Genomic DNA, 8,915 nt, shown 5'->3' with positions numbered 1-8,915 from the left:
AAGCGCACGAAAAGACAAGAGCCTGTGGAAAAGTTTTTAGTAAGAGCATTAATGATGACAAGCACAAGTTCGACTCGATGTATGCTGTCAGAAAAAATTGTTAGTACTAGGTCAGTAGGGAGCACGTGGACGGGGGGGAACGATAGCGCGTCACAACAGTACCCCAACAAAAATCCTAGACTAGAAATAGGGTTTCGCGTACTATGGCCCGCACGCCACGTACAAACATACAAGGTAAGTACTCGAGTAAAGTAACACTCTTTATTTGCAGCACTTAGCACTATCACCTGTATAAGTGAGTGGTGTTTTCCTAGCTGAACTGTTTAAGAAAGAGGTTAATTTTTCGAGATCAATACCACTTACGTCCGAGTAGAAAGCCAAGCTTACAAACGAGTGTTCTAAACTCAGAACCGTTGGGTGATAAGTGCATTTTGAATTTGATCTTGACAAAAGAGGACGAACCAGGCGTGTCCTCTCGATCGATTTCTTCTGCTTTCCCTTTAAAAAGTCTCTTCTTTTCTCCTTATCCAAATAGACTTGCAGTGCCCACTTAAAGGTCACCTTTCCTGAATAGACGATACACGAGACTAGAAAAAGGAAATCGACGTCCGCGTTAGTGACGGTTGATCTATATGCAAATTGAGAAGATCCACGGGAGCTAGCGGGCCACTGGTATATAAGAGATGCACACATATACCCCATGTGGCTGGCCCACCCTGGAAAAGGGCAAAGCTAAAGAAACAAGAGGCGCTTGGCGATGTTTGGTAAGACCCTGTTTGATAAGGCCCCGGGCGACGCCGTTGGTTAAAGTCTGGAGATGAATCGAGCTAGATATTTCGCGAATACATGGTCCATCTAAAAAAAAAAGACCAATTCTTGTGAACGGCGCATGTCAAGGCCGATTACTGTTAACGCGTTGTCGTTTGTCCTCTTTATACCTGCCGTTTGTTTAAGCGTGTTTACAATATCGAAATTTTTTCGCATAAGTAGAACAAAACTGCCACACTTCAAGCCTAAGCGCTAATAGGATAGTTTGTCGTTCAAACGTATCGATTTCAGTCGGGGCCTTTTGTAAAACCCGTTACGCACACCTAAGTTCACTTGGCATATTTATCGGATATCTCGCATTAATATATTTCTGAAGTCAGAAGCATAATGCACAGTCCGACCGCGTTTCAAATCATTCGGTGTTTTTTTTTTGAGCTTTCCTCTTGAGTACGACGCCTGTCGAATACAGCAGCCTCCACTAGCTTAGATTACCACTGCCTCCGCTCGTTTCATGCGGAACGGGGACAGAGTCTTGTCTACCAACATCAAGATCCACAGACAGATATACGTTCCCACATGTACAAGATGCACGACAACGACAAAACACTTACTAATATGGCACAGCCTGCGAATATCTTCTGGTTTTATGTCAGCAGCGTTTCTGTTTTGCAGCCCTTCGCAGAGACCGACTCCTTGTCTCGCAGATGAGTCTCGCAGAGTTGCTGCAAACCACTATATTTCTGATTTGCTCCAAACATCACCACTCTAGGGCGGTACAACAGCTCGCAAACGAAAACCGCTTCTTTGACTTCCCACTCGAGAAGGCTCCCTGTAAAAAAAACGGTGCCAAAGACCACAGCCGTACCACCCACACCAGACGTATATATATCAACGCAATAGCTGTTGCTAGTGCTGAAGTAGACAGGGTGGCAGCACTACGTACTGATCCAATAGGAGGGCCTGGAGCTCACACTCTTCACTCTTTTGCAATCATCGCAATAGAGGCCCTCAAGTTGTCCCTCACAGCTACAGACACCCTTCCTGCGACAAGCGAATCACTTCAGTTTCATAGAATCACTTTCCCACTCCTCCATTTTCATATAGCTTCACACTGCTACTGCCAACTCATATTTTCTCCATTGCAGGCTGTAGCCTTATGGACAGCTCCTTAGGGACAGGAAGGTTCTTTGAGGACCGTTTAAAGCTGCCCACAACAACAACAACAGTAAACCTATCGGTCACATGAAATTGTGTACTATTTATTTTTTTCACCTCCCTTTTATCGTGCGTCGACGGAACACAATAAACTAGATCCTTTCCGATCGTACCTTCACATTTTTAAGCGAATATCTGTCTTTTTGTTTGTATCATATTTGTTGGTTGACGAATATATTACTATGTGTTAGTTATAGTCTAGATGCAGCCGTTTTCACTAGAAATGACTACCATCATCTTGACCTGTTTTCGATATCGGTCCTACGCGCAGACGTCCGTATCAGGCGAATCCTTGTGCCTTGAAGCAGTTGCACAAATATTTGGGGGCTGAGATGCAGAAAGCGCCGACGATGAAAACGATAGCTAAGGAGTACACTTACCTGCAACAAATATTGACAAAGCTTAGCAATTCGTAGAGTTATGGTGCGAGCGGGCGCACAGTGCCGTACCCCTATTTTGCTTCGTTCTCTACAATCCACAGACGTTATATAACTTTATACAAAACACCGGAAGTGTGCCCGGAAATTGGTACCAAATTGCTGGAAAACAAACAAAGGTCGATTACTATGACTGACTACTCACTAAAACGGCTGCTTTCATATAAACAAGTTTTGTCACGTCTGCGATTCTAATTTCCGGACACTAAATAATTGGCCGACGTGTGGGCCAAGTTGATAGGTCTACGTATCTACTAATTCACTTAAAAGTGTGTTTTACTGAACTGAAATTACAGAATTTTTTAAAATGAAGATCGACTGGTAGTTACACGTATGCTCGTATAATGTTAGTTATGTGCCATATACAATGAACGGCATGTGCTTGATTAAAAGTAGCTAAGGTTTATTTGTGTCGCCTGTTCGATCGACCATCACTGTGTAATAAATTATTGAATTAGTAACTATTAGCTTAATAGAAGTATATAGGTTTGTAGTGCTTGCTTCTTTAAGGCTCGCCAGTCACAAACTAAGTATATTGGAGGTTGTATCGGCCGATTTACATAAAGGGCTTACTAGAAAGTGTACATGAAATCCGCAGATCACAGTGCATACTGCCAGTTACCTTTTTCATCCCGAAGTTATTGCTTAATTTGACAACTTTATCTCCACAGAAGATATACTTATTATAACAGGCAGTATTAATTCGGAGTATATTCGTCAAAAAAAATTAAAATAGACCGCTCGATTTTTTTGACAAGCGACAGGTAAAGCGCTCGCACTCTATTTTTTTAGCCCTATTTCCTGTAGCCCTTCGCGTCAGGCGGAATCGTCGCTCAGTTGGTTTATTTTGCCGCTATCCAACAACGCATTAGCTAATAATCGCATTTGTTTTGTCGTTACTCTTAAGAAACGTACTGGTATTAGTGGCATTTACAAATATCAGCATATCCCTCACACGCTTTTCTTAACCGCCTTTCCCTCGCGCTGCAGCGGGGAAAGTGTGACCCCTTTCTACAGATTTCTGCGCTTGCTGTCGCCACTTACTTCTATTAGGCCGGAGACGCAATTATTGTAGATCGGTGACCACGCGAGCGTGGGGAGTTAAGGACAGACAATGCATGGAAAACCTTGGCAACAAATAACTGTACGCATGTTGACGGCGCACGCGAGTGAACAAGTCTAGACCCGCTTCGCGCCGACTGCCGGAAGAGAAGTTTGATAAGACCCACCAATCACCCGCCCCCTAGCGGGCGACTGGCGTACAGGCAAGGTTAACCGAACGCAAAAAGGCAATGCAAAAAAATAGAACGTTTGTTCCATGACAGTACACCATCACCACTACTCTTGCTGTGGAGGGGTAATCGATACCCCGGTTACCGTATACATTCGTGACAATGCACTTCTCAGGGGGCTTCGAATTGCCCTATAAATTCCGCCCCACGTTCCCTACCCATTGGCCCTAAATATGGTATTGTGCTCGTACACATCCACAAGGTGCAAGACAGAGCCTCTGTCAAAGATAATGTGTCTTTTGTGCTTCCGTGTTCGTTAGGCAGTTCCAAGTTCATTTGTGAGAGAAGTATTGGGTTATTCTTTGCGACCAGCCGGTGCTGCGGATGCTTGATGTATTGTATGTACCGAGCAACAGCGAGAGAGTAGGGAAGAAAAAATTAGGTTTCCACGCAGGGTCGGTGGTAGTTGGTAAGGCTGCAGCTGTCCATTCGCGATACGTCGCTGGGTGGCCAGTGGTAGCAGACCACACATCTACAATACATGGGTAACGGATTACGAACGGGTCCTTATTTCATAAAGGGTCGATTGCGACAATGCACGACGACTACTATAACATACAATAATAGCAAGATAATAACTATGAACGGGGTATTCATGTATGCTGCAGGAGGTACATACAAATGGAACAATACCGGCAAGGTTCTATAGCGCAGCCAAATGTCCTGCAAATAACACTTCTTACTCTCTAGGCAGTATACTACGTCCCGTACCGCAAATGTATGCTAATAGCCCGATTCATGGAATTCAAACTCTTAATGTAATTAAGGCGCATGAACTGCAACGCCAAAGAGAATAATGTAAACATATGAGTGCGGGCAAGTGCAGATTTCACATAAAAATATTGTTTTTAAATAATATTATTTCAGTAGAAACATTCCTGCTAAGCTCTTGAGTTTAACCTTCGATCTTGATTCTTTTTACCCGGTCAGATCGACGCCCGACATGAACGCTGCTGAATAATCGTTCTGACGCGGGCTATCAGGAGTTCAGCAAATCCACGGTACTCACGACAATAGCCAAAATTTTACTTCTGTCTCCTTTAATTTAGTTCCTGAACGTTTGTAGCTAAAATTTGAAATTTATTACGTTCGCTCTCATAGAAGATGTTATTATTTGAAGTAAAATAGGTGACACTAATAATAATTAACCATGTATATATATCCATTGCGATAGCAATATCCTCTACTGTCGATTTTATTGGTTATTTTCGATCATTGAGTATTCAGTTTACTTCCCAATTACATCGGGTTTTTCAATTTAGCTAGTTGCTTGTGACTTTACCCCTCGATGCTTTATACGATGAACTTAGGGGTTCCCCTTATTAGTCGATTGATTTAGCAATGCCAGCGGAGCATTACAACAAGACAAAGTAGACCACTGAAACAACAGCTCAGTTAAACCACTGGTTTAATCCAATCAGAAAGCTTATTCTTAAGCAATATAACGCCACCGGTGTCCGTCTAGTCGGCATCCTGTAAGTAAGCCCCGATGAAATGCCTCTTCACGATCGTCATGCGCCCTACGTCGGGTTGGTTATCTTCTTCGGATAGCCCAAGCAACTTTGGGCGGCCCCTGTTGACTGTTATCTCATTTGCCCTCGCCAAAGCCAATGTCTTACACGATGAACCCAGACCTTCTCGTATCCATCAGGCACTACGCAATCCACGCAACCTTGTGGGCAAAACGAATCCAATCGCAACACAACGCCACGCAATATTCCACGCCTGCACACACAGCCCAAAAGACTTCTCCCAAACGAGGCTCACCTTGCCCCTTTTGGAGCAATATAATATGAGTGCACAGAGAGTATCGGACCGCTGGCCTGCTTACTTGAGGCACTATAGAAATACACCGCAACCGGGCTGGTTCTGTGTCGGCTACCCGTGCGTGTGTTAGTGGCAATAGTTGCAGTATTAGTAGGCGTACCGCAAGTGAAGGGTCTGTCCTGAATGAGATCAGCTGTTCGACTACCCTGCTGTAGTCTAATAGAAGTTATTTGGTCGACTTAGCTCCCTTTCCGTCCCAGGCCGGTCCCGGACGAGTCCTATATATTACGCCTCCCCACCCAACGGCAGGAAATGCCAGCAGCATCATAAGCACAAGCAAAGCACGGAACTCAGACAGAGGGCAAGAAATACCCCTTGACTGCGCTTCTGTCCTGTCCCTGTATCTCCTATATATCCTGCTTTTAACCCTTAGTGTCTTGTCTGTTCCGATGAGGGCCGTCTTTTTGCATAGCTGCAGTTCGAACGAGAACATAAAAGGTTCCAAAAACTTATCCACATTGTACTTGTCGCTTGATATCGTGTCGTTCAAAGAAACATAGCCGAGGCGACTATACGTAGTAGGTCGGGTAAGCCGTGGATACGATTAGGAAACAAGAGGCCAAAAAAATACCTGTAACAGTAATGGCAATACAAAGCTCTCGTCTGGTTAGGACCAATTCAGCAGAAGGCCTCAGCAAGATAAGTCACACAATCGTTCGATGGTAGCAGAAACTGTTGTAGCATCGACAAATGTAAATTTCGTGGAATCATTCCCATGGTCAGAGCAATATTGGCTAAGCTAAAGGATACCAATAGTATCAACATGTGGTAGTACGAGAATAGCCTTGTTACACAGTATAACATACACAGGGGTAGGTGGGCGCCTTCTTGTCAACTTCGGCCGAAAATAGTCGAAGTGCAAAAAAAACAGAGAAAACTGTATAAAAAAAGGTATAAATAAACTACGATGATCAATAGTTATGAACCTACATACCACTAAGGCACATATGAATCCCACGGAACTTTAGAAGCTTGATCACTATTGTTGTTATCGTTATTATTACATAAATATTATGTAATAATATATACTACATAGAAACAAACCGAATCTAGAGGTCAAAATATTCACAGGTTAACAAATTCTTTGCCCAACTGTTACACACACTAACGCTAATTATACACTAGCTAAATAAATATTCAATTTGCATATATACGTACAGGACTTTGATACGTCTAGACGTAAGTGGTAAAACCCATAAGACCATTTGTATTTCATGGCCTCGGCAAGTTTTCACAGCGCGGTACGACGTCGCCCATGGCTATGAATGAGCGACGAGGCGTCTACGCGATTGCCTACATGACTATGAAAACTATGTAGATACATCCTTAAGGTAAGATTAGCCAACTTCTTGATAGACTTTCCCCAGTCCCGGCGAAACTTGGAGCGACAAACTCGAAGAGGAGTCGCAAATGTAAACAGAAAAAGCATCAAAGACGAACACCACCATTCGTACCGTCCGAACGTTGCCCACTCTAGTAGGGAGCCTTACAGGATAAAGTGAGATCGCCTGAATATTTCTAGTTGTGCTGGCCAGACGGGACCGCTTTCTGCCTTTGACTAAAAAGTACTCAAAGCAGAAAGAACCTAACGCAAATGTTTATACGTGCACCACTGACTTTTTAATAAAACAAAGCGGGAAAACTGTAGCAGTATAGTATTGAACAATACAACATGTTTCCTAACCCAGCTTCAACAGCAGCAGCCACGGCTAATAGGCGAGAAGCTGCAGCGACCTTGACAACGAAATGAGATTAGAAATAGGGCAAATCTTATTTACGATAGATGGGTCCCGAATGACCGTTTGTCAAGATAACGCACTGGAATACCTTCTTGGTAAAGAAAAGGGAACCCTGAGAACAAAAGCTGCAAACGTTACTTGAAGCGAAGCCCTGTAGCTATGTTCCTATATCCAGAATATTTTTAGGGTAAAAAAATATATTGTTTCAACGTACTGGTCGACGCGGTAGTATAATAAAAAATGCAATACATATTACATTTTTTGTTACTATAGTTTTTTACATTACTAGAGCTTTTGATGAAGTGATTGCTTTAACCATTTGATTTAATATCTATGCGCTTTTAGACACGATTCTAATGAAACACGAAATATAGCAAGTTGCCTCAATTTCACTTGTAGAAGTGGCTTGCCCCGCACCTGCCCGCGTTACAAGACGATGTAGTAATACATTAATATAGTAATACAAGTAACTAGTCAGCGTCCACATCAGTAAATATCACTCTACCCAAGACCTGCCTAGATCTCAGCGGCATCCGTAAGGTATCAACGGCAGTCGATCTGATCATCTTTCATTACTTCCTGGCCGCAAGAAATGAACACAAGGCGACGCAGATATCGAACTCGTAGCACTACTGAACCCAAGAAAACCTCACAGCGCCAGGAGTCGGGGAGCGAAATAAAGCCCATGCAACCCGTACTTTTTTACTTTCCCTCAGGGGGAAATCAAGTCGGATTACCGCAGACTGGCTAGCCATACCGCCCGTCGTATGGCCCTGTCGTTGCAAAAGGGTCTTAGTGTATATATATATATATATATAGGTTACCTTTCTCTTGGGAGATAGAATGGGATACAATGGATAAGCAGCAGCAGCAGCAACAGCAGCAGCAGCAGCAGCAGAGAAAGGTACTGTACAATACAGAAAAACCCAGCTTTCCCCAAAACAGCCCTTACTATACAGTCTATAAACATTACATCACGGACGAAGAGGGATCAACAATGGATTGCGTTATTTATTGCGTCGCGAGAATAACTACAGGCGACAGTATTAGGTTTGACAACTCATAGGTCCGGTTTTTCAGTCAGGTGCTGCCTTTGCTCGCAGTATGACAACGTTAACAGAAAAAGTACATAAGAGTTCATCATTAATGTTATTAGTTTAGAGAACGTCTCTGTCAACGACATCTGCAAATAGTGCATTGGTTATAAACGCATAATAACCGCAACTACACTACAGGTGAACCGCAACGTGTGCCAAAACCACTAAAGTGGCGAAGACGTTCGTTACGCAACCGCAAACTCCTGGTCCGGGGTGGTCAGATTAGCAGACGATACAGCAGAAACGACAAATCAACAAGACCCTCTCTCGGTATAAAAAACCGTCAACATTCTTCCAAAAGAATGGAATGGTCGTCGAATATATTTAAAAAACAAAGCGATCCTAATGTGTTCGTCTGTGTATGTATGTATGTCTACTGTACGGCGCTACATCTTTATTTTCATCATGTTTTCGCCCTCGCTGGCCTCGTTGGTTGCTTCTTCAATACGATAAGCAAACAACTGCTAGTGCTGCTGCTGCTGCTTTAAAAACCGTCTGTCTTCATTTCTCTTTATCGTTTTTACTCTTCCTCACCCACCC

The 8,915-nt window shown here is 43.3% G+C and overlaps 1 long non-coding RNA gene across 1 annotated transcript in view; it reads right to left on the bottom strand.

Moving 5' to 3' along the window:
* Positions 1 to 275: 275 nt before the first annotated feature.
* Positions 276 to 8,915, bottom strand: part of LOC111268425 (uncharacterized) — a 28,116-nt gene continuing 19,476 nt past the window's right edge. The window contains exons 2-3 of the long non-coding RNA XR_015314212.1: positions 1,380 to 2,363; positions 276 to 587 (exon numbers count right to left, since the gene is read on the bottom strand). This is a non-coding gene — a long non-coding RNA (uncharacterized LOC111268425). The remainder of the gene's footprint in view (positions 588 to 1,379; positions 2,364 to 8,915) is intronic.

This window comes from Varroa jacobsoni, unplaced genomic scaffold (assembly GCF_002532875.2).
Source record: "Varroa jacobsoni isolate VJ856 unplaced genomic scaffold, vjacob_1.0 scaffold_1283, whole genome shotgun sequence".
NCBI lineage: Eukaryota > Metazoa > Arthropoda > Arachnida > Mesostigmata > Varroidae > Varroa > Varroa jacobsoni.
This window is presented reverse-complemented; position numbering and strand designations above follow the sequence as displayed.